The sequence below is a fragment of the Astatotilapia calliptera genome, chromosome 19 (assembly GCF_964374335.1).
Source record: "Astatotilapia calliptera chromosome 19, fAstCal68.1, whole genome shotgun sequence".
Classification (NCBI taxonomy): domain Eukaryota; kingdom Metazoa; phylum Chordata; class Actinopteri; order Cichliformes; family Cichlidae; genus Astatotilapia; species Astatotilapia calliptera.
The window spans coordinates 16634285-16656022 of record NC_137440.1 but is presented as its reverse complement, the minus strand read 5'-3'; the positions used below and the strand labels follow the sequence as shown (position 1 = coordinate 16656022).

Genomic DNA, 21738 nt, shown 5'->3' with positions numbered 1-21738 from the left:
CTCCAATTTATGTGACCGCACACCACTTTTATCCCTTGCCCCTCATCCCACATATTGAGATAATAGCCCACATTTTGCCTGATTCTAGTTTTCAAAAGTCAACACTGCAGGAAATACTGTTTTCTTTGGTCTATTGGTCTTAAAAAAAAAAAAAAACTAAAGCAGGAAACACTGCCATCAAGGATCAATCAGGTTAATCTGTCACTGTCTTTTACAACCCCACGCTACCCCATCAGGGACACAATTTCCATCATTACATCACAAGTTACCATGGAGATTTAGGTGGAATGTGAAAAAAATGCATCATACTGTATTTGGCCAAAATTGGTATGCACCAGTACAGCAGACTGGGAAACTATGTTCCTTGGGAAGAAAAATGATGTGACGTGACACAGTGCTCAAGTCTCACAAGAAGGATGTGGCTCAAAAAGAAATGTGTCGAAGATGAAACCAGAGAGAACAGCAGCTGAAATAACAAATTTAACAGTTATTGGGATAAAAAAGAGAATGTGTGTGTAAGAAGACTATCGCATAAGAGCATAAGAACAAACTTCAGCTTCCTTTTGTGTTTATCGTATTTGCTTAGCAAGAGAATGAAATATGTGAAGCAAGTAATAAATAAAATATGGCCTTGAAATGGAATATATTTGCTAAATGCAAAACTTCTAACCTGCACAATTTATGTGGTTTATTTTGAAGTTGAATACAGTAAAATTCCAGACCATCTCTCAGAATTCACAACATTTCCCACATTGTCTAGTTCAAACATTATTTAATTTGTTTGTCACCTCTGACCCAAAAATCACCTCCTTGTTAAGTTACATAAATTTGCCTTGAATGAAAAACCATGACTAGATCTGTTTATTTTATCTTTTGTTTTGTTTTATTTTATTTTGATTTCCTTTCCTTTTTTGTTTTTGCTGTAACCTTGACTAAAAGATTCAAAGTGCAGTTGTAATAATGGGTCAGAGGGTTAAGCAGCAAGTAAAATAAATGTTGTTAATTCTTTTGTTGGATAATTTGAAAAGCAATTTTTTTTTTAATCTGAGGGCCTTTGCATGTCTGTCCTGTTCAAAATCAAAAACACCAATTTTACCCTATTAAATGCTGTTCACTTAGTGAGAACTCATTGTAGCCAGACACTTCAGGAAATCCTAATTTTTCTTCAAACTAGCCTTAGCTACAATCAAACTGATTTCTCCACTGATATATAATTGTATTTTTACATATTTTTATTTTTATGCATTCTTACTAATGTCAAGGCTACCTTTCTGTAATGATCCAAACAAGTGAAGCAAACTTGGGGACAGAAATGACTTCTCTGCTGCGAGAACAAAAGCATGCCGTGGAATAAACCCGGAGGAGGCTCATTATTTCTGTGTGGGGGTTAACAGCATAAATAGAGGCAGCTGCAAATGGATGTAAACAATAAACAATCTGTTTAAGCACTTTACCACTTCTTGATTTTGCTCCACAGGTTTAACCCATCTTGTTCGCCTCACCAGCATTACATTATCCTTTTTAATTAGTTGTGTGTCTGTGCTCCTCTCTTTCCATCATGGAATTAGATCATTAACCCGGGCTTGTGTCTCATGTCAGTCTACCCATAGACTGTATGTAGAGGAAGGATATAGCCACTGTGACATCGCTGATGGGTTTTGAACTTAGCAGATATGCAACAACAACAAAATCAGCCCCAATTTATAAAACATATCCAAATTGATGAGTTATTGAGAAAATAATTACATAAAGTTGTGGTTAAGAGGATAATTACATTAAGAAAATGTGTTACATTTGTGGCTGAAGTTGGGCATTTGAACCTTTGAGTCTATGGGGACTGACCAGGTTTTAGAGCCACTCTCAAGTGGCCTTTAGAGGAAGTGCAGTTTTTGTCACTTCCGTGGTGAATTCATTTATTTTAACCCTGCAGGTTGCTTTTCTTCTGTCATACAAAAAATGATTTAATTGATGGGGTTTTTTTTATTATCACTGACTGCAAAACAAATAACGCTGAAAACCGGTGCTGTTTCACTTCCTCACAATAGTAATCGATGTATCATCGCTCCCTGGATACATCGTAGGCGTGTTTTACCATGCCTGCTTCAGCACGAGTGTGACACAGCTGATTATCAGCTGTCTCACATCAAAGTGGTCATAGCGTCGCCTCTGCTTTTGCTATGATTTTGAAGAGGCTCCATTTTTTATCCTGCTGCAGAGGGTGGATTTGTCAGCATTAATGCTGTAATTAAGCTCATAATGGATCATCTTAATTGCAACATATTTTTAATAAATGACCAAATGGAGGAGGCTATCTTTAGCATGACAATGTTTAAAGCTTAATTAGTTTCAACATGGCGCAAACTGACATGCTGCCTGGCATCACACACTTTAACAGGATAGGCTTATTATTTCCATCCTCCAGAATAAATATAATGAACGTACTCTCTGCCAGGCAGAAATGACTTGTGATAGGTATAACCATGACTATAAGGAAAATAGCTTAAAAACCGAAAAGTGACACTATATGGAGGTCCTACATCAAAGCGGCAGCCTGTTGCTGCGCCTTCAAAGGCAGCCATTATATCCCAGTCAGTAAGATTGTGGCATTTTGTGTGATTACATAGACACTGCACACCCCTGCCTCTCACTATTTCATATTCTTCTTCTTTAATCTTTTTTTCCCTCGGAGTTAATCATCATATGGCTGATGGCTTTTAGAAACAGGATGTGGGGAGGGTGCAGGACAGGACCCAAGCACGGGATGACCCCTTTATCAGCATTGAGCAGGCGGCGCTTGGGCCCAAGTTCTCGACTAAATGATTTCCCTTGAGAGTTGTAGTTCTGGCACCGAGTCAGACTCGGCCTGATGTCACACACAGTTTTGTGGAGGTTACTCGACCCATCTCAGGCTTTCCCAGAGACTGGGCCGTGGGAAGACGATGCATATTTTATCACCAAGAGCTCTGCGCTGTCTGCGAAAAATTATTCAGAAGCTGATTTAAATTGTGCTGTAATTGGGAACAGGATACTGCAAATGTCTTCAAAACATTCTTCATTTCATTCTTCTCTTAGATTTTCTTTTTTTTTTTTTTTTTACAACAGACTGACTGTGACACTTCTGAGTGCATGGGGACTTGTGGAATTTCCCCAGCTGGATGAAGGACGGGCTGGTAGCAGAGTCAGCTGGAGCTTTTCAAAAATAATGGTCAATATTGGAGAGTAAACAAAGCAAAAAAAAAAAGCTCCAATAAAAAGTGACTATTATAGTTGATGTTGGCATACCTTCTCAATATTCAAATGTTTAAGTGATAAAAGCTTTTTTTGTTGCCATATATACAGTACAGTAGATTGTAGCTAAATAGTACTTTTAACCTTTGCTCTAAATTCTTAATGTCTGGTTTGTTTTTCAGGCAAAGAATCCTTTGAAAGACTTGGACATTAAATTTCCAGCAGCAGCATAAAGACAAAATGAATTAAAAATGATTTAGAAACACACCGTGTGGGAGAATGTTAGGAAGCAATGTGTTTCTATCCTTATAAAAATGTGAGACCAGACTAATTATTTTCACACCAAAAAGGCTTTGTTTTCTTGCCAAATGTGGGCTCCGTTGTAGGGAGCTGGTAAAATCCCTCTTAGGTTTTATAAGTTGCTCACTGCACTGCTCATTACAATCCAAAGACATCCTTTCTGTAATATATCTGGTTGATTTCCATACACTAAGCAGAAGACCACAGAATATGTTTTCTGATACAGAGTGGGAACTTCATTAATTTATTGATTTTGCTGTCAGAGACTGTATTTTAATCTAAGTTTAAGGTGATAAAGTTGCATTTATTCATGCTGCTGCATTCAGTTTCAGACAAAAATATTGCAACGTAGGAACTTTACATGAATAACCTGGAAGATGCTTTTAGAAGATATTTTCACCATTTACAGGAGACGTCAGAACGCCACTTACATAACAACCATGAGGCCAAAAATAATCTAATTGCTGCAGGACTCATACTACTCAGCAGCTGTTATTTATCAGATACCAATGCACCTATTTCTGAGTATCAGCAGCAACAGCAACAACAGAACTAATATGGACTTCACTTTTGCATTTGAATCGTTGACATGGTCGGTATAAAATGATGATTTAGATTATGGAAGCTTTGCATCTGTCAATCAAAAGAAAAATGTGCTCTTATTAAGGATAAAGCATTATGGGATAAATTCGTTTTTTGGTTTTTTTTTTGGTCAACACTGCATTTTGAAACCTCCTCTTTAGCACTTTCGCTATTGCCGTTTAGTTTACATTTATTTGAATCCCTAAACTACGCCAGTGTTAATTTTCACTGTAGGCTAGCAAACCTGGTTTGTAAGCTGCATTCACAACCTGAGTGCAACAACCTGCAATTTAATTTTAGGCATGTTAACAAAATGACTGAAATTGAAGCGTAAGCTTCTTGGATGGTCTGTACCACACAGCAACCCATTTTATCAAGTAACTGTAAAATAATGATCATTTTAAAAAAGAAAAATCTAAAAGGCACCATAAGCAGAGGTGGAGAGGTCTAGTTCTGTGAATCTATTTAGGGAGGGGGAGTCCAAGCAGGCAGCTAGCAGGTACATTGGCTTGCATCAGCACTCCTGTCAGTCACAGTGACCATACTTAAGTGAGCCTGAGTTATTAAAAAACTTCACCCCCCCCCATAAAGAGTTATGTTATGAGTCTTAAACTATCCATAGAGACCAGATTTTTGTACCAGGTTGTAAATATAATTTCTAATGCTGTAAAGTTGTGTATTTTAATCAAAAAAGGAGAGTAAGTCGATTGACTGGTGTTTCTGCTTTGCTTTATTTTATTTTTTTCATTTTTTTGGCCCCAGGGTTGGCACTTTATTTACGTGTTAACTTCGGATGCTACATGCATGCAGAACAAATTGCATATTTCCATCCATTTAAAATCTGGTCTTTGTGTTTCATTCAAAAGGCTAGAAAAATATCAAACTGTTTCCTGTCGAATGGTCCCCTTCTTCTGTAATTAAAAGTCCTTAAATTCTCAATTCATTTGGCATACACTGTCAAATTCCAGAAGTGTTCTCTCTGCAGCCAACATCTCTTAGCATGGGCTAGTGCGCAAGATCAGCCTAATTGCCCCACTTTTCACAATCATCCATTTCTTTTGTCCTGTCCAGAAAAGCGTGTATTAATATAATGCTCCATATATTGCCTAATACAAAGTCAAAAAGATTTTGACAGTTAGGACGAAACTCATTCCATGATTGAGAAAATTACTTTTTATGCTTCAGAGAAACTAGTCTGCAAGAAATAGAGGTCAGAGCTTGAGCTGTTGGGGGTCCTTGAAGCTCGGGGAAAAGAAGTGCAGTATGATTTTTCAAAAGATACCTACAAACTATTGTTTCCTTTTGATGTCTTGCTGTGTATACGTACACATGGAACTTATGGTGGCATGCACAATCACAAAGACATAAGAAATTTCCTGTTCATCACATTTTGTATTATTTTGAAATTATTTCAGGGCTTTTAGATGAGTTTTAATGTTACAGCTGCTCATTTTTAGGAATACGCATCTTTTAACCTCTTTTCCCTCTCCACACAAACCATTTGCTGCTTACAAAATAATCAAACAAATTTAATCTTACATGTCATGTTGCTCTTATGGCTTGCTTCCAAAATTTTCAATTCAAGGCAGCAGAGTGAAAATCCTTCAGAGCTTTTGACTCTAAAGCAGAGCAAAGATGTGACAGGCTGGGTCTGTCTGATTTTACTACACTGAGGTTAATTTTAGGGATGGTTATTTCCTGAGGCGAGCCAAAGTCATTTATATTTATTAAAGACTAATTGTTGTGCAAAAGTCAAGGGCAGAAGCAGATTTTCTGGGCAAGAGATGGGCTGTTGTAAGAAACTTGTTTGGGTTTTCTTTTTTGTCTTACCCTGGCCTCTGGATTCAGCCATCACTGAGTCATTGCACAGTTGGCTTTCTGGCTTTTGAGACATGTAAAAAGTTCCAAAGATGTCTTAAAGTCTCTACTGAAGAGAAGCATCAGATAATCTATGTACACATTTTGTCCTGAAAAAAAAATCTTGTAAAATAGGAGAATTTTGTCTCAGTGTTTGCAAATTACTTGGGCTATTATCAGCTCAGTTGTGTGGATGGTTGGTTTTTATCACCTACTCACAAAACAGTTACATGAAAAATTGACTGAATTTACACCACTGCTCCTAATGCCTTTAAATAACAATTATTGAATAATATTAGGAGGAAGCTTCCTCCTCTGCACTTGACTTGGATGGAGATCCTTTGTTTTCATGCTAGTGTGGGAGTCACTGCTGCTGTAAGATCATTTTTTCCACTGTCCCACTGTGATGTTACCAAAGGCAGTCAGGTGGATGACACAAGCACTCAAAGGCGTGAGATTACTCAACATAGGCAGGCAGCGGCACCATAAAGGACAGATGTTGTCCAATTCTAAATGACAAGACGGCACCACTCAATTATATGACAAGGTCAAAGACAGGGCAGCAGAGGGAGGGACGGGGCAATATACCAAATGGATTCTCAGTATTGTAGATAAGACTTTGAGTGCTGTGCAGCCACCCACATGATTGTATTACTTTTATATCCCAACAGATTGTTGTGTAGCTGAGATATTGTGGCACTAGTTGGTTGTTTCTGTCCGTAGCTATTAAACACAGCATGCAGTGTAAAAGTTGGACCGAATAAAACAATAGCTATGATTGTATTAAGAATTAGATTGATATACCACAGGGAGGCGTAAAATACAAAAACTACTACTGTCATGCAGATGTATTAATCAGTTGTGTCACTCCATTTATTCAAATGCACTTGAGTTTTGAGTTGTTCGCTAACCTGATTGCCAAAAACAAGAATTTCAAGTTTAGTGTCCCCTCTGCTTACTGTGTTAATTTGATTGGTGCAATGTCGTTGCCACTGGGCGCTGTGGTTATGGTGTCACAAGCAATTACACAACTCAAGAGCTGACACACAGGGCATTTTCAATTTGGGAAGAGAAGTGAAAGTCAATAGAAGACTCCAAACTATAAAAACCTACCGGTATGAGGTGTAAAATCCAAAGCTGATAAATGCAAAATGTGCCAAAGTTTGGCGCAAATCCGATCTGTGTAAAGCAATGAGGAGAACCTCCTCATTGTTCTTTTTTTATTTATGAGTTTTCACCATTTCAGGCTTGAATGGTGTTCTTTAATCATTTTCTGCCAACTTCTTGAATAGTTTAATGGCACCAAACTGGATAAATGACACCACCAACTGTATCTCAATGAGCCTCTTAATACTAATTTCTGCTTTATTTGGACACAACACTGGCAAATGTTTTAAGTACTCACTACATAATAAGTAATGTATATTGCTTCATGAAACATTATACATAATGATGTTATTCATTAAGTCATGTTGTGATCAAGCGACAACCCATGAGGGTAAAATATTAAGCCAACATGGAAGCACCTAAATTGCTGCACCTCAAATGGATCAATATGGCTCCAAATTTGACTACTGAGCTTTGTTTCCCTTGCATTACTAACTACATAATTTTGAATGGTACCACATTGTTACCGCTGGACTAGCAATGCATTTATTTGACCTATAGTAGCAGATCATAGGTGAGGAAGCTTGTTTGGGTTGTAACCTGCAGGTCTGTACTGCAAAAGAAAAGGAAATACATCCTCTAAGCGGTCAGTCCACTGCTACACAGGAAAGTGCAATTTATTTCTGTTTGCACCAAAAAAGATACATTTTATCATCTTGTGTCATGTTTGCAATGCTTCCAGTGACCAGACAAGTGAAGTCAAGACATGAAATCAAAAAGAAATTATTTCCATGTCAGATTCAAAAGTTTAGTAAAATGAGCATTTTCCTATATTCCTCATGGAGTGTAAAAGATCAGGACATTGCTCACATCGAACTGGTCTGAAAAAAGCAATATGGTAGTTTTCTCTCACAGTAAAGGTTATATGCTTATTTTCCAAAGAAAATTGACCCCCCCCCCCCCCCCCCCCAACCACCACCACCACCATACACACCCCGCCTCCTCTTACTGTGTCTTATAAAATGCAGTTACATTTTCATGCTTCAATCAGAAGGATATTTTCAAGTGCAATTCCAACTCTGCTGCAGTTTTCATTTCCTGTCATAAATGGTAGACTTGAATTTGTGTCCGACCAGCAGGCAAAGATTACTAGACCAAAAATAATGAGAGCCTTTTGCTACCTGTCAAATGTGCGCTGTCCAGACGTCCACAGGAGAATAGAAACCTTCACCATTTATCCCAGAGCCACCTGTCACCTAGCATTTAAATTGTATCTGATGTGGCAACTCAATTTTTTTCACCTCAAATGCATTAAGACATATTCTTTTATTATCTCATTTCAAAGCAGGTGCCTATTCAAATCAAATTATACTTTGTACGGGACTGACAGTTGTCTGTGAGAGGCTGGTGCAGGTAGTTGTTAGCCTGGTGTTACAGAAGGAGGAGATCATAGATGGCTAAAATCTGCTGTCTCTGATGCCCTGAGGCATTAGCCAGGCTGAGTCACCATTCTTTCTTATTGTTGACTATATCCGGTAGCGCATGTCCAGGGACATGGGAGATAAATCCACAAATAGTACAGAATGCCAGTTCTAGGGATTCTCAGTAGGCTTCCAACTGTGAACTGAATCCACTTCTGCCAAGGTTAGGGTGGTGAGTGGAGGGGGATAATGACATCTGAGGTAAGGTAGATGCTGGATTGGGTCATTTTAAGTTTTTAAAAAAAGAATCTATAGGAAACTAAAAAATCTGGCTTGAATTATTTAATAAAAAGTTAGACTCAGATCTTGAATGACAGTCTCAGCATGAGCAGTGCTTTGATGGTTGGATAGCCAGAATCACTGGTGGAGTTGGAGGAAGCAAGCCTGTGGTTATTTAGTGATAAATGGAAATCATCCAATGCAGACTGAAGACAATTCAGAGACAGGCCTAAGGTGGAGCCGGGGGCATAAAAAAATTGTGTCATATGCCAAAAAAGGGGAAAATAAAGGATACTGAAATACTGAATAGGAAAGAGTTTTTATTGTCCTGTGGCAATCCACTAATGATGGTAAGTCTGAATGCCATCAGCAACAAACAGTCTGAGTTTTCCCAGAAAGGAGAGAACCACTGCTCAGCATTCCTCCCCCATTTTTTAACTAAAAACTTTTTTTAATGAAGCTTAGAAGCAAATGCACACAGGAATATACTATACAGAGCATGATGATTCAACAAGTATATCTCCCTAGAGATGAGAAAGTTACAAAATACTGTTTTGCTGCATATGCACTGTTGTTGCTTTAGTCTCCGAATGATTTACACCATTTAAACCATGTGGTTTTGTGCTTTCGGTGATGCATTGTTTGACAAATTTGATTCGGAGTCACAAGATTAAAACACAGCAGCCAAATATTAGGGTTGTAATCTTGGGAGTGAATGCTGAGGGGTTAAACCAATCGAGACATCTACAATGTCTTCGTCTAGACGTTGTAATTGTGGTTTGAAGAATGGGATTCTATGATGAACAGAGTCCAATGATGAGATCAGCTCATCAAAACAACAAATATATGTGATATTACATACAGAGTGGAGATGATTATCGATTCCTGAAACTGCAGAATTGTGCTGTGACTGAGGCAAAATAGGCTCCAGCAGCTTTATTAGGTTTCTTTATAATCATTTCCAGCATACGATAATAGGCCCTCATTGCACAGAAAAAATTGCACGTGAATACATAAAATAAGTCAAGTTTGAGTCAGAAAGTTGGCCTGTAAACAGGCAATGGATGAATAAGTGGTAATTGTCCTTCTTGCTAAATAAGGTTTGTTTACAACCTGCCTGATTGTCTGGCTGTTTGCTGTGTGTGCCCCCTGGGACCTCTTTTCAGCAATTTAGACTCCTATAATTAGCGAAAAATATATCCATGAATGCATCACTTTGATGAAAAATAGGTGTGCTTCTCGTTGAACAAGAAGCACAGCTAAAACAAATTTATTATTATTAAAACTGTACAAGAAAAATGATGGTGAGCCAGCATGCACAACATCATGACCCTGGAACAGACTCGCACACAGTCATTGTTATTATCCATCTGCAGTGACAAGTCCAAATGTGTGAAAACTATTTTGACATGTTCAGACAAACCTGAAAGAACTGTTTCTGAAATCTGGCCATGAATTAAAATTATAAACATTTACTGTATATCAATCAAAAGAGATTTATCAACAACATCTGGTGAAGGACACATATGTTTGTTCCTATTAGTGACATTCATGTTGTCCAGTTATTTTATTCATTTTGGAGATGGAATAGTTTGGTCACATCATAACCACTTGCCTATTTTCCTGTAGAGCCTCTTCATGCAACAGTTAACTTCCATCACAGTTCTGACACATAAACTCTGGCAGTGTCCTCTAGGGTTTAATCCACAGTGGCCCTGCTCCACAATCCAGAGGACCCAAAGTACCCACTGTCAGTATTCCAGTGCATCCCACAGATACTCATTTGGATTTGAGCTGGTGCTCTATAATGAGTTGATTGAGTTATTGCTGTGCAGTTTTTCTGGGCACATTGTCCTGCTGGAATAGGCCACTTCCTCGGGGTGTGGGCTTGGTTTAAAACAATGCTACGGTTGATCAGTGAGAATCCTTAAAAATGGGTCGCTACATATTTTCAGCAAGAGCTGGGAACAGTTTTTAGTAATATTAAAGAAAGGTTCAATTATATTGTTCAATAACATTTTCAGTAGGACACTTGTGCTGTTTATCAGCCATGGTCTTTGTATAGACAAAAGATGTAATTTTCTTTTTAATCATATTTTGCAACACTGGAAACCAGACTTTGCTGCAGAGGAAGCTACATCATGCTTAAAGTACTTTGAGTGTATATGTGAATAGCCAAATTGTTGAGAAAAAAACGCTCACACACAAATTCCAACTCATTGAGAAAGCGGAGAAAGTGCCTAATAAATGCAGCCCAGTCCAATAAAGAAATGCATTACCATGCATGCTCAGCAAGATGAGCGACCAAAACATAGAACAAAGGGAGTGCTAAGGATGCCATTTTATGCCTCAGCTAAATTTGCATGAAAAGTAATTATGTGCTATAATGGCAATTTTCAAACATTTCTGACAAAGATGTTTTTAAGCATCAGGTTAGACTCAAGATCAACAACACATGTTCAAGACATTCCTGGAAAACTTGGCTACAAATCACCTTGGATCAATGTCAGATGTTCAGTCAGTTGGTCATAATAAACAAAAAAGAGGAATCAGCCATGTGTGTATCATGAAAATGCAACAAATGCTATGCTATTCATGGCATCACTCTGTGGAACTCTAGTGTGTGTGATGAAAATGGTTCCTGATAGGATCTAATAGATACACCAGCAATACTGGCATTTGTGGAGTTCAACACAGTAATCGGATCAGTGGACAGTGATGAGTGTGGTGACAGCAGATGCACTGTAGTCGCATCCATACAAAATATGTGCAACACAGAGCATCCAGGAGATGCTCAACCATTAACTGTTGTGAGAAACTGTTAGAGGCTGATGCATCTAGAAGAAACCAAATAAGACAAAGACAAAGACATTGTGTGTATCTGAGTCGAGCACTTTGCAGCGTCACACAAGGCATCGAAGCAGAGATAGGCACAGGGCCAAGCAGCAATCCCACCAACTGGAGCTGCAACACTCAATTAGACTGACATCTGTCAGGGAAATACTTCATCTCAATCTGAGATAATTTAACATGAGTTATGGACAAGTGGGAAGCCGAGAGAACATATTGCAGTTGTGTTCAGCCCTGATAAAGCTTCTCGAGTAATTAGATTGTTTGATGTGTCTAAACAGTATCCCAGTCCACTGGGTCAAAGGTGAAAAAGTTGGACCAGCTCATTACTGGCACAGCATAAACTTTATGTAGGGAGAGATTGTTTCCTAAGCAGTGTTTCACATTTTATTGGCTTAAGAGTTTTACAAACATATGGTCCGTTTGTTCAGTAAATTATTCAAGAACATGATGGGAAAGAAAATTAACTGTGAAATGCAAACCACGGCTGTCTGCAATAATCAATAGTTTATCTTTAGTGTCGCTACAAGAAGTTTATTGTTTATCTGCATCATCTTCCAGAAATTATATTTCTATTATGGCATCACTACTGCACAATAAAAGCTAGCAAATAATTAGCTTGTTTCTCAGGGATTTATTGCAGCAAGCAATTGCACAAACAGATCTCGGTCAGGTGCTGCCTGGAAATACACTAAAATGAGACATTTTATGACTGTGTTTTTGTTGTACTGTTACAAAAGGATCCTCAATCATTAAGAAAACAAAGTTTGAGCTTTGGTTATGAGCATCGATGAGCAATTCCTCCTTTGTTTTCCAAAGCCTGTAAAACTCCACAGCCTCTTTTGAAACACCCCTCTTACCATTTGTTGAATGCCCATGAAATCAAATCACTGCTGCCTGGTAACCACAACCAACAGGCTTCGTTCTGCCTTCTTTTGCCAGTCTTTTACCTTCCCATCAGGACAAATGTGTTTGCCAGCAAAGGCAGACAGCAGCAACCCCATGAGCCAGCCTCCTACGATTAGCTTCTCTCTCTCTCTCTGTTTCTTTTTCCTCTACCCATCGTCCTCTCGTTCCTCCTCCATCTGTCTGCGTTGGCACATACGCGTTGATGTTATCCACCAAAAAAATGTAGTGGTGTGTGAAGAGAGGCTGCCCCTGGGTCCATCACAAGACATGAATGAGGCCATCGTTTACTTCCACAATTGCACATGAACATTTTCCGTCTTACTGTTGCTTGCTCCAAACTTGAGTCTGTGTTTTTATGTACAGAAGTAGGTTGAGCTGTAATCAACTTAGCCAAGATCTACCACGGGGAGCCTTTTCCTCCCAGCACGTCTTTCCTCTGGCTGGCTACTACTTCAAACAAGGAAGTCAGTATAGGAAGGAGTTGGATTTAATAGGCATGCCTCCACCAACTGTGCATGTGTTTTCTTCTCTGTAGCACCACTGCGAGCACACGGTAATATTGGCAGTTTGACATTGATACAGCAGATTCTGACATGAGGAGGCCTACACAAATTAGATTTTTTTCAAAGTGCCTGGCATGTGACCCTTTTTTGCTTGACCCAGTTTTATAAATGGTAATTGAGATTTTAGAGCAGAAATTCAGTGGCTTCACTGTCATTGAGAGGGCTGTTTCTTGAAATGCATGACCTCAATGTTTTTATTGTGCTGTCTATAATTTATAGATTTAGTTCTGGCTAAGAAGAAAACATTCCGTGTTTGATTGACTCAAGTTTCTTTTGGGGTTTTATGCAATAATCAAAAGCAGTGCCCTAGAGAGAAAGATTTCTGGGAGAGTGGGCAGTTAAGTATTTATTAGTGACAGTCATAACACAACACACAATGGCAGTAAGTAGGTAAAGCAAAAATAACAATGCACTGGAACACATTCAGTTACAAGTCTTTGGTTTTTGCATCAACTGAAAAACCCAATTTATGTCCACTTATAAAAACTCTTCCTTATATAGGAAATAGTCAATACCCTGTACGTTAAGAGGGGTTTGATTACTTATGCTAACTGTAAATGCCATGCACTGAGACCCTCTGCATTAGGCGCTGTAGGAAATTCTTCAGACAAATACATGCTGCTTTTTCCACTCCATTGTAGTGATTGGGGCACTAGAGTTTAAGAATCTGAGCACGAGCCAGCCAAATGAACCAGTCATGTGATCACACAGACAGCTGCTGGCACTCTGGACCAACCTATAAATTTTTGCACAAACATGAGCATTCTCAATGTAACTTTGTGGTGGAAAAGAGATTTAAGCCTTCAGTTACCAAACTTTTATTTGTTTGTTTATTAAATCAAATTTGAGTCATGGTTCTATATATGCTCGGGAGACTAAGCAAATATTGTGCCTATTTTGTCTTGCTGACTTGAAATAACAACCTGCCGAGATCCAGTCGGGATTTCTGCAGACACATTTTATACATGCGGCTTTTTCTCATTCCATTGTGGTGATATTTAGGACACTAGAATTTAAGAATTTGAACATTACATGAATATTGAATATTCTTCCTGTTAAAGATTACCATGCTTTTATATGTGTAATCCCCTTTCAAAATATAAGCTTGCTGACTTTTGCTTTTAGCCTAAATTGCACCTTTTTTTTTTACAAAGCTATTAAAGCTACTATACGCCTTCACCCGTAGTTATTCTTTTTTTGATTTTACAGCTAATAATTTTTGTGCAGTTATACCTTGAGCAAAATAGCACAGCTAACATTTGCATGCACATTTGCCACAGCCTTTAAAGTTTCATGTTAATGTGCTAACAGTTGCTAATTCCTAAACTGAATTATGGATGTGTGTGGGTCTCTTACGCATCTGCATATCTAACCTTAAAAGAACCTTTAATTATACATTTCAGAATTAACCAATATCTGTGACAATGTCAGTGTGCACTTTTGCACTTGTCCCTTAATATTGCAATACTTTTTTTACATGCTTATTTTCTGTGATTTGGTCTGCCTGAGGTAACATTGTTAGCATTATGTTACAGTTAACATCAAAGCAATTTAGCAGGTTAAGACAAATACACAGGCATAGTTTGCCCCAGTTTCTTTTATTAATTTGAAGGTTTAAATATTGTTTGCTGCATATTGTTTGTTCTGGCTCCTTAAGAGTCACCACTCATGTTATGTAGTGTTATACAAGTTCATGCAATCTTTATTCGTTTCTGGCAAACTGTTCATTTTATTTTGACATTCTACCGGAAGTGCTACTTCTCATTACTTCCTGTCTAACGGCAGAAGGACAGTTTGCTACTCCTGTGCCTGCCTATGCTGCCTCTTAAGCCAGCACAGTCTGTAAGTTGGCAGTAATGTTGTGTTTTACCGGTGAATGTTTAGCACTAACTGCCATGTGTTGTTTGTGATATTTTGAGAAAGTAAATTGACTCAATGATGTGCTTTATTAGTCATTAGCCTAAACGCTAATTAGCGCTAGTTAACCGCTAACGTTAGCTTGTTAGCTTGTTTCGTTCTGCTTTGCTTTGCATAGTAACAGGTCATAGCATCTTCTAATTGTAAGAATGTTTGCTTATATTAGCTCACATGGGATATTTTGTGTTTGTTTACAGTTTTACCATTCATCCATTCATGTATTTCGACAAAGCCATGCTATGCATCCAATCAAATAAATCCACCAGAAAGGAACAACGGTGTGGTTTTTCTACATGGGATGATGGTTGTCTGTCTGCCTAGTTAAGTGCGAGGGAAGAACATTGTTGTTGGGGTTTTTTAACATGTCACGGAGAGCACTGTAAACTACTCACCTCTGCAAACTCAAAATGTTTGCTATCAACCACCTCCCAGGACATTCGAGCCATAATACCTGATAATATCACATAAGCACATGTAAATATGTATGTATATATATCTAATGTTTACATCATATTTCTGTTTTGCTGCTCAAATCTTCTCCATCTGTCCTTGTTGCTTACATTCACTTCTGTCCAAACATCTCCTGCCTAGGGCAAACAGATCTGAACAACTCTTGTAATCCAGATTCCTCATTCTGTGCATTTCTATGCATTTTATTCCCTTTTATCAGTGCAACAGCGAGCGAGCCGGAGCGCTGGCAGTTCCTTCCTGAGGAAATCAGAAATTCTGTGCAAAACAGAGCGACCTGCTTATTTACCTCAGTCAGGATGCGAATGAGAACCTTCACTGCTTCCAAGCAAAGGTTTGGCTCAGAAAACTGGATGATAAGCTAAGCATTCATTCTTAGCGTCCCACCAGGTGGTGAGAGGTAAAAAGGAAGCTTAATCGATCCTTGAGAATGAAATCCGAGGGCCTCAAAATCAAGCCAGTGGGACAGTTTTTCTGTCTGTCACACTCCTGCATAAATATACTGCTGAGTGCATATTTCAAAGTGGGTCAAACCAAGCAACTAGAAATTAGATGATCAATCAATGAGAACCTGAGCTCACAGTTCACTGATGACTTGTCACTCCGTCAGACATGTTACATTTCTATACATGGATTCTTCTCCAGTGCATATAAAAGTGATGGAAACTCATAAGTCAGTGAAGCCGAAAGCAAGTTATTCAGATTTTGAATGTCTTTAATTTCCAAATGTCCTCTTTCCTCAACACACACTATTGAGGAAAAAAAAACATTAGTAAAAAAAGAAAAATAGATAAGTCAACCGAAGTGGAGCAGCTTATCAGGCTTTCATATTGTCAAATTCAAGGTTCTATGAACCTATTGGAAGCAAAAAATAAAAACAGCACTTTGAGAGGGGGAAACATTAGAAAGTGGAGTCATTAATTCCAGTGTCAGACCTGCGGTACTTTTTGCCGCAGGCAACAACAAACAAAGTCCAAAGCAAGCCAAAGACACTGCTTTATAAAAATGCAAAAGATACTTGCCTTTTCTATTCTGACTTCCCTCCAGTATGTAAAGGCATTATCATCTTACAGAAAATATATTTCAACTTTCAAAAATGTCTTGACTTTGTTAACTGGCCTGTGTAATCCCACTATTGTTTGGTACAGTAGGTAAAGTCATGCTGTATCTTCTGGGATCGTTACATAAGAAGCTCTTGTAATTAAAACAACTATCATAACAGGAAAAGTTGTTACGCGGATAATCCTAGAAAGAAAGTCTAGAAAGAATTCCATTCCTACCAACATGGCCTTCAATCTACTTTTTTTTTCTCTTTGTTTGTTTTTTTCATCTGAGTTGAATGATGGTTCTATATATGCCTACAAGATTAATCGTGTATTTATGCCTGTTTCTTCTTGTTGACCTGAAATGAAATCCTGGAGCTTCATCAAGATGACTGCTGAGTTGCAAGGACTTTTCTAAAATGTAAATGTGTCAATCAAATGTGACGTTTCTCAAATGTAAATGTGGTGCACAGTACAACGTGAGATCTAGTGCAGTGAAAAAAGTGTTTGCCCCTTCTTAATTATTACTTTTTTGCATACATTCTCACATAAGATCAAGTAGCTTTCTCCCCTTAAATGAACTAATTTAAACCTACATTTTATATTTACTTCAGTTGTCTCAATGTAATATGAAAACCTGTTTGATCTGAAACATTTAAGTGTCCCAAATATGCAAAAAAACGAAGGCATCGGGAGGGGTGCAAATAGTTTTTCACAGCACTGTAAAAAAAAAAAAAACCACAGTACAGATGTTTTAAATTTGCACTATAAATTATCTGATGAAGGATTTTTCTGATTACTGTGTAAAAACCCTCTTATGTTTCTTTTTAGAACAAACTTTTCAAAGTGTTTTATATTTCAACTGAGCAACTAAAGTGTAGATGGGAGAAGATGTTTTTCTTTATCTCACTAGTTTAAATGGCGTTGTTTTAAAATGTGTTTACAGCAAAAGACTGAAGCCAGAGAGTAAGCACAAAGGAGTACAATTTGAACCATCATGCAAAATGATAACAAAACTCAATACTGTTCAGTCCAGCATAGAGAATAAATAACACTTTTCTATGTGAGACCATTACTCAGTGTGTAGTGAATGCATACAGTATGTGAAAGAACAACAGCAGATACATGGGAAACAAAGCTTTCCTTCTGCATATGTTTTCCTTTTCTTAGCATACAATCTGTCAGGGGTTAGGGCCAGTGTTAGGTTCATATCTACACCTTTGCATTCCCATTTTACTCATTTGGCATTTCCAAATTGAAGTATTATAACAGAAAAACGTAATGTCTTTTATTTTTTTGCCTGTGGCTAAAATATAACCCCAACCTAACCGTAAATGCTGGATGTTTATGTTTAAAGTTAATGTTGCACTGAATCCTGACTCTGTGTTTTTGAAATGTGAATCCGAATATCTGAAGATACTTATAATCCTTTAGGATGGATATGTAACATACAAGGTTAAAGACATATTCGTAAGCCTCTATAAATTTTGCAGCCACTTATTTTGCAACCTGCTGCTCTTCTTGAAGAAAAAAAAATCCATTCTAGGTTACCGTGTTCTTGCTCTTTGACGCACTTGGCTGCTTGGCTGACTGAAGACTTGAGCAAAGCCGTCCCAAGGAGAGATAAAAGGGTTGTCTTTATTGCTCACATTGCACACTAACGCTGTTGGCACATGACACACGTGATAAGTCAAAGAAATAGGGCACCACAACAGGAAGACATCTACTTGGAAATAAATAGTTAATAGCATATTAATTAGAAAGCACTGCATATCTCGTGTTCACTTTTTGCAACCACTAAACTTTGTATCTGGAGAATAGCACACACCCCAGGGTAAAGGTTTGTTCTCCTTTGTAAGGTATGGAGGTCATTGACTGAAAGACAGTAAAAAAAACTGTCAAAGGAAGAAAATCAATGAAGTGAAATTGATTTCTCAGGAAAGAACACTTTCATATTTTTCCACCGCAAAAAACTCGACTCTTTATTCTCAATTTTATTGCTCGTTGACTCCCCTTTCCTCCTGTGCCCTGCCCTCTTCTTCTTTGTTCCACTTGATCTGGTAAAGTGCAGCAAAGTAGGAGACCCCTTAGTTACCTTCCCTAGCCTTCAGAAAAGGGATCTGTTTACCTTGGCTCAGTAAAGTTGTCTCTTCCAGTTCTCAGTTTTGATTTTGTAGTCCTTAATAACATTGACGTGTGAGTTTTAAGAGGAAATGTCTTGAAAACAGTTACATTTCTTTTTAAATACCCAGGCCAGCCTTCAGTCTGTTTACATGCATGTTGTGCATTGTGGTTCACACTGCAATGGGATTCTTGTTTCATGGACCACTGGCATGTGTGATACATTATATGATCTGCTTTATACTACCTCCTAAGTTTCATTTCCCTCACACTACACCCATTTGTTTTTTTTTTAAAACCCATACACACAAAGCTCCCATTTTCTCTGTCCGCCCCCTGCTCTCTAACTCTACCACACATTTGCTCGCAATTGAGCAATATGCATGCAGAGCTACATCTCATCTTGCACCACACCTATTTGCTCCTCTCTCTCTCTCTCTCTCATTTCGCATAGCTCCCTTACCTGACAGCTTTTAGTATGTTGCTCACGTTTAAAAATGGTGTCTCAGAAGTTCAATCAATAGTGCACCCAGGTCTCACAGACCTGGGCTTCTTTGTGGACAGAATTCAGACGGGCCTCATGCTCTGCCCCCCAAAAATACTGCAGCCCAAGCACTCTACAGATCAGAGAGCAGCCTGGTTAAAAAGAGACAGCAACTACAGCCATATCCCTCTTCCCTTTCAAAGAAAAAACAGTTGTCATCCACTGTACAGCAAAAAAAAAAAAAAAACTGCCTGCATGCATTCCATGTAGTCCTCATGTTAACAGGTGCATGAACACACATCTCTGCACACCTTTCTTTTGCTTGACAAGCAGACCGAACAATCCCAAGCTGATTCAAGCTGATCTTGAATCAACCCCTGAGCCTCAGTTGGCAATTTTTTGTAAAAGACAACTGGGCACAGGTAAATGGTCCATTAGTGTACCAAAACGCTAAAAGACACTATGTAGCTTTGTCCTCTGGCTAGTCTTTACAATGGACCACCTTTATCACAGCCTGCAACTTACAGATTTTAGTGTTTAATCCATCTAAAAGCGTTTTCAACACAAGCAAAGGCTGCAGCAAAAAGAAGAACTTGTGGTTTGTTCTTTTAATCTCTGGCAGCAACTGTAGTTATCAGGTATCAGGCTTATCACTTAAAAGTTTTATTCCCATACAATATTTTTTTAGGAAACTTTCTTTTAAATATTTCAGCACATCTTGACTATTTATTTACGTGCCATTAGAGGAGGGAAACTGGTTAAGTAGAGTAAGAAGGTCATGGGCTTCAACCTCAAATCATAATCGTAAAAGGTTAACCAGACTGACAGTGACAATGCAACTAAATGCTGAATGAAAACAAAAGTTACACATCAATAACTGTACAAACTAATGTGACGTTTTGTTTAGGGATACAATAGTTTCCTTTGAAATGTAATTCAAAATGTTTGGAAATAGACATTTTTGACTAAAGTGGTGCTGGGATGTGAAGACATGTTGTGATGCAAGAATAGTGAGATTTACTGGTAACGAGCCAGCTGGAAGTCAACTGTGATGTTGTGACTGGTGAGTACACACTGCCTCCTGTGGTCCTGCAGGCAGGAGTTCAGCGCAGCTGTCCATGGTGCTGGATCAGCAGTTGATCCGACTAATGAACTGTCCATGGTCCTGAAATTCCCTTTCAACCTTGTTGCTTTCTCTTCAAAAGTTAGCTGTCACACTTACTTGGAGATTCCTTTTTTTAATCATTCAGTAAAGTGTTGTTATTTGTGGCAGTGCCTTTTTCTGTGTTGACTTGTGTCTGTTTGTCACGTAATGTCATGCTAATTGGAGCTATTAAATTATGTAAGAGTGCATGGTTGGCTGTTTATTTCTGTTTGTTCAGTGCAGGACGGGGAACCTGCCATTGTCTCATGCTGAGTACATGCTCGTGTTGGCACCAGTTCACTCTGCTTTATTACAGGTCATAACTATAAATCAAACAGTTGTCAACAGTCAGTGGGTATTCTATTCACTGCTGACCGTAGAAATGACACTGTGTTAAATTTGCAATAATTAATAACTATCTAATTTATCCTCTATTCTGTTGTTTTGATTGAATCAAAATTGATCCATTACCTTTAACAATAACTCTTTATTAAATCAACAGTCAATCAATAAATTGATGCAGACAAACAAGTTCTGCAGCTTTCTGCAGAGATATTTTCTATCACAAAAACAGACATTTTTCAAGTACATCTCCTGCTGTTTTTTAATATCTCTTCACTGAGGGGCTGCCTAAGATCAAATCCGCTGGAACAAACACATTGTGCATGCAGGCTTTTCTAACCTCAGTATGTTCGGCCTAACCTAAGTGTTGCTCATCTGCCATTTGTCTCTGCTAGCACGTCTTCTACTAATGGATTATTAATCAGATTTTGCTTCATCTGAAACAACAACTCAGACAGAACTCCCACTGTGCTCTCAGGTTTTCGTGGTGCACACCTCAATGTAAGTTGAAACTTTATACTTCCTACCTCCCACTTATAGGACGACACTGCCTAAATGTGGTAACTGACTGCGGCTTTCCATATCCGTGTCATTTGAAGTGCCACCATTTACCATGTTAACTCAGTGATTGCTATTTGATTTTGTCCACCGCAAATACAGCACTGTGACCACACTTGGCCTAATTTATTCAATTAGAATACACATACCACTTATACACACACATGATTGGCCTTTCATCATCTTTTTAAAATAAGCTGGACTCGTTTCCAAACCTTTAATGAGCTGTAGTGTCCCCATCTTCTCCTACTTGGTAGAAATTAGCAAAGAGCCACACAGCAGGCATACATGTATGCATTCACACTGATATAATTACTGCCTTACAAATACACTGATGAGCAAAGAAGCTCACTCGTCAAATAGCACACTCCCGCTTGATGAGGTGTGTGTTTTGAAAATGTGCGCACAGACGTGTGTGTAAAAGGTCTAAAAATATCGGCCACATGCTGCCACATACCCCGGGGGGCTGTAGGAGTGTCTCCTTAACCACTGGGGCGGGCAAAGTCAGCACACTCTTAGCAGACAGTGATTGGTTGTCTCCATTCCTTCCATCGTCCCATTCCAC

The 21738-nt window shown here is 38.4% G+C and overlaps 1 protein-coding gene and 1 long non-coding RNA gene across 6 annotated transcripts in view; both read left to right on the top strand.

Moving 5' to 3' along the window:
* The window catches only part of alk (ALK receptor tyrosine kinase), a 489366-nt gene that overhangs the window by 151142 nt on the left and 316486 nt on the right, over positions 1–21738 (top strand). The gene's annotated exons all lie outside the window — the stretch shown is intronic.
* Positions 13184–15286, top strand: LOC113012568 (uncharacterized). Its single transcript, XR_003270719.2, has 2 exons — positions 13184–14938; positions 15211–15286. It is a non-coding gene; the product is annotated as an uncharacterized LOC113012568 (long non-coding RNA).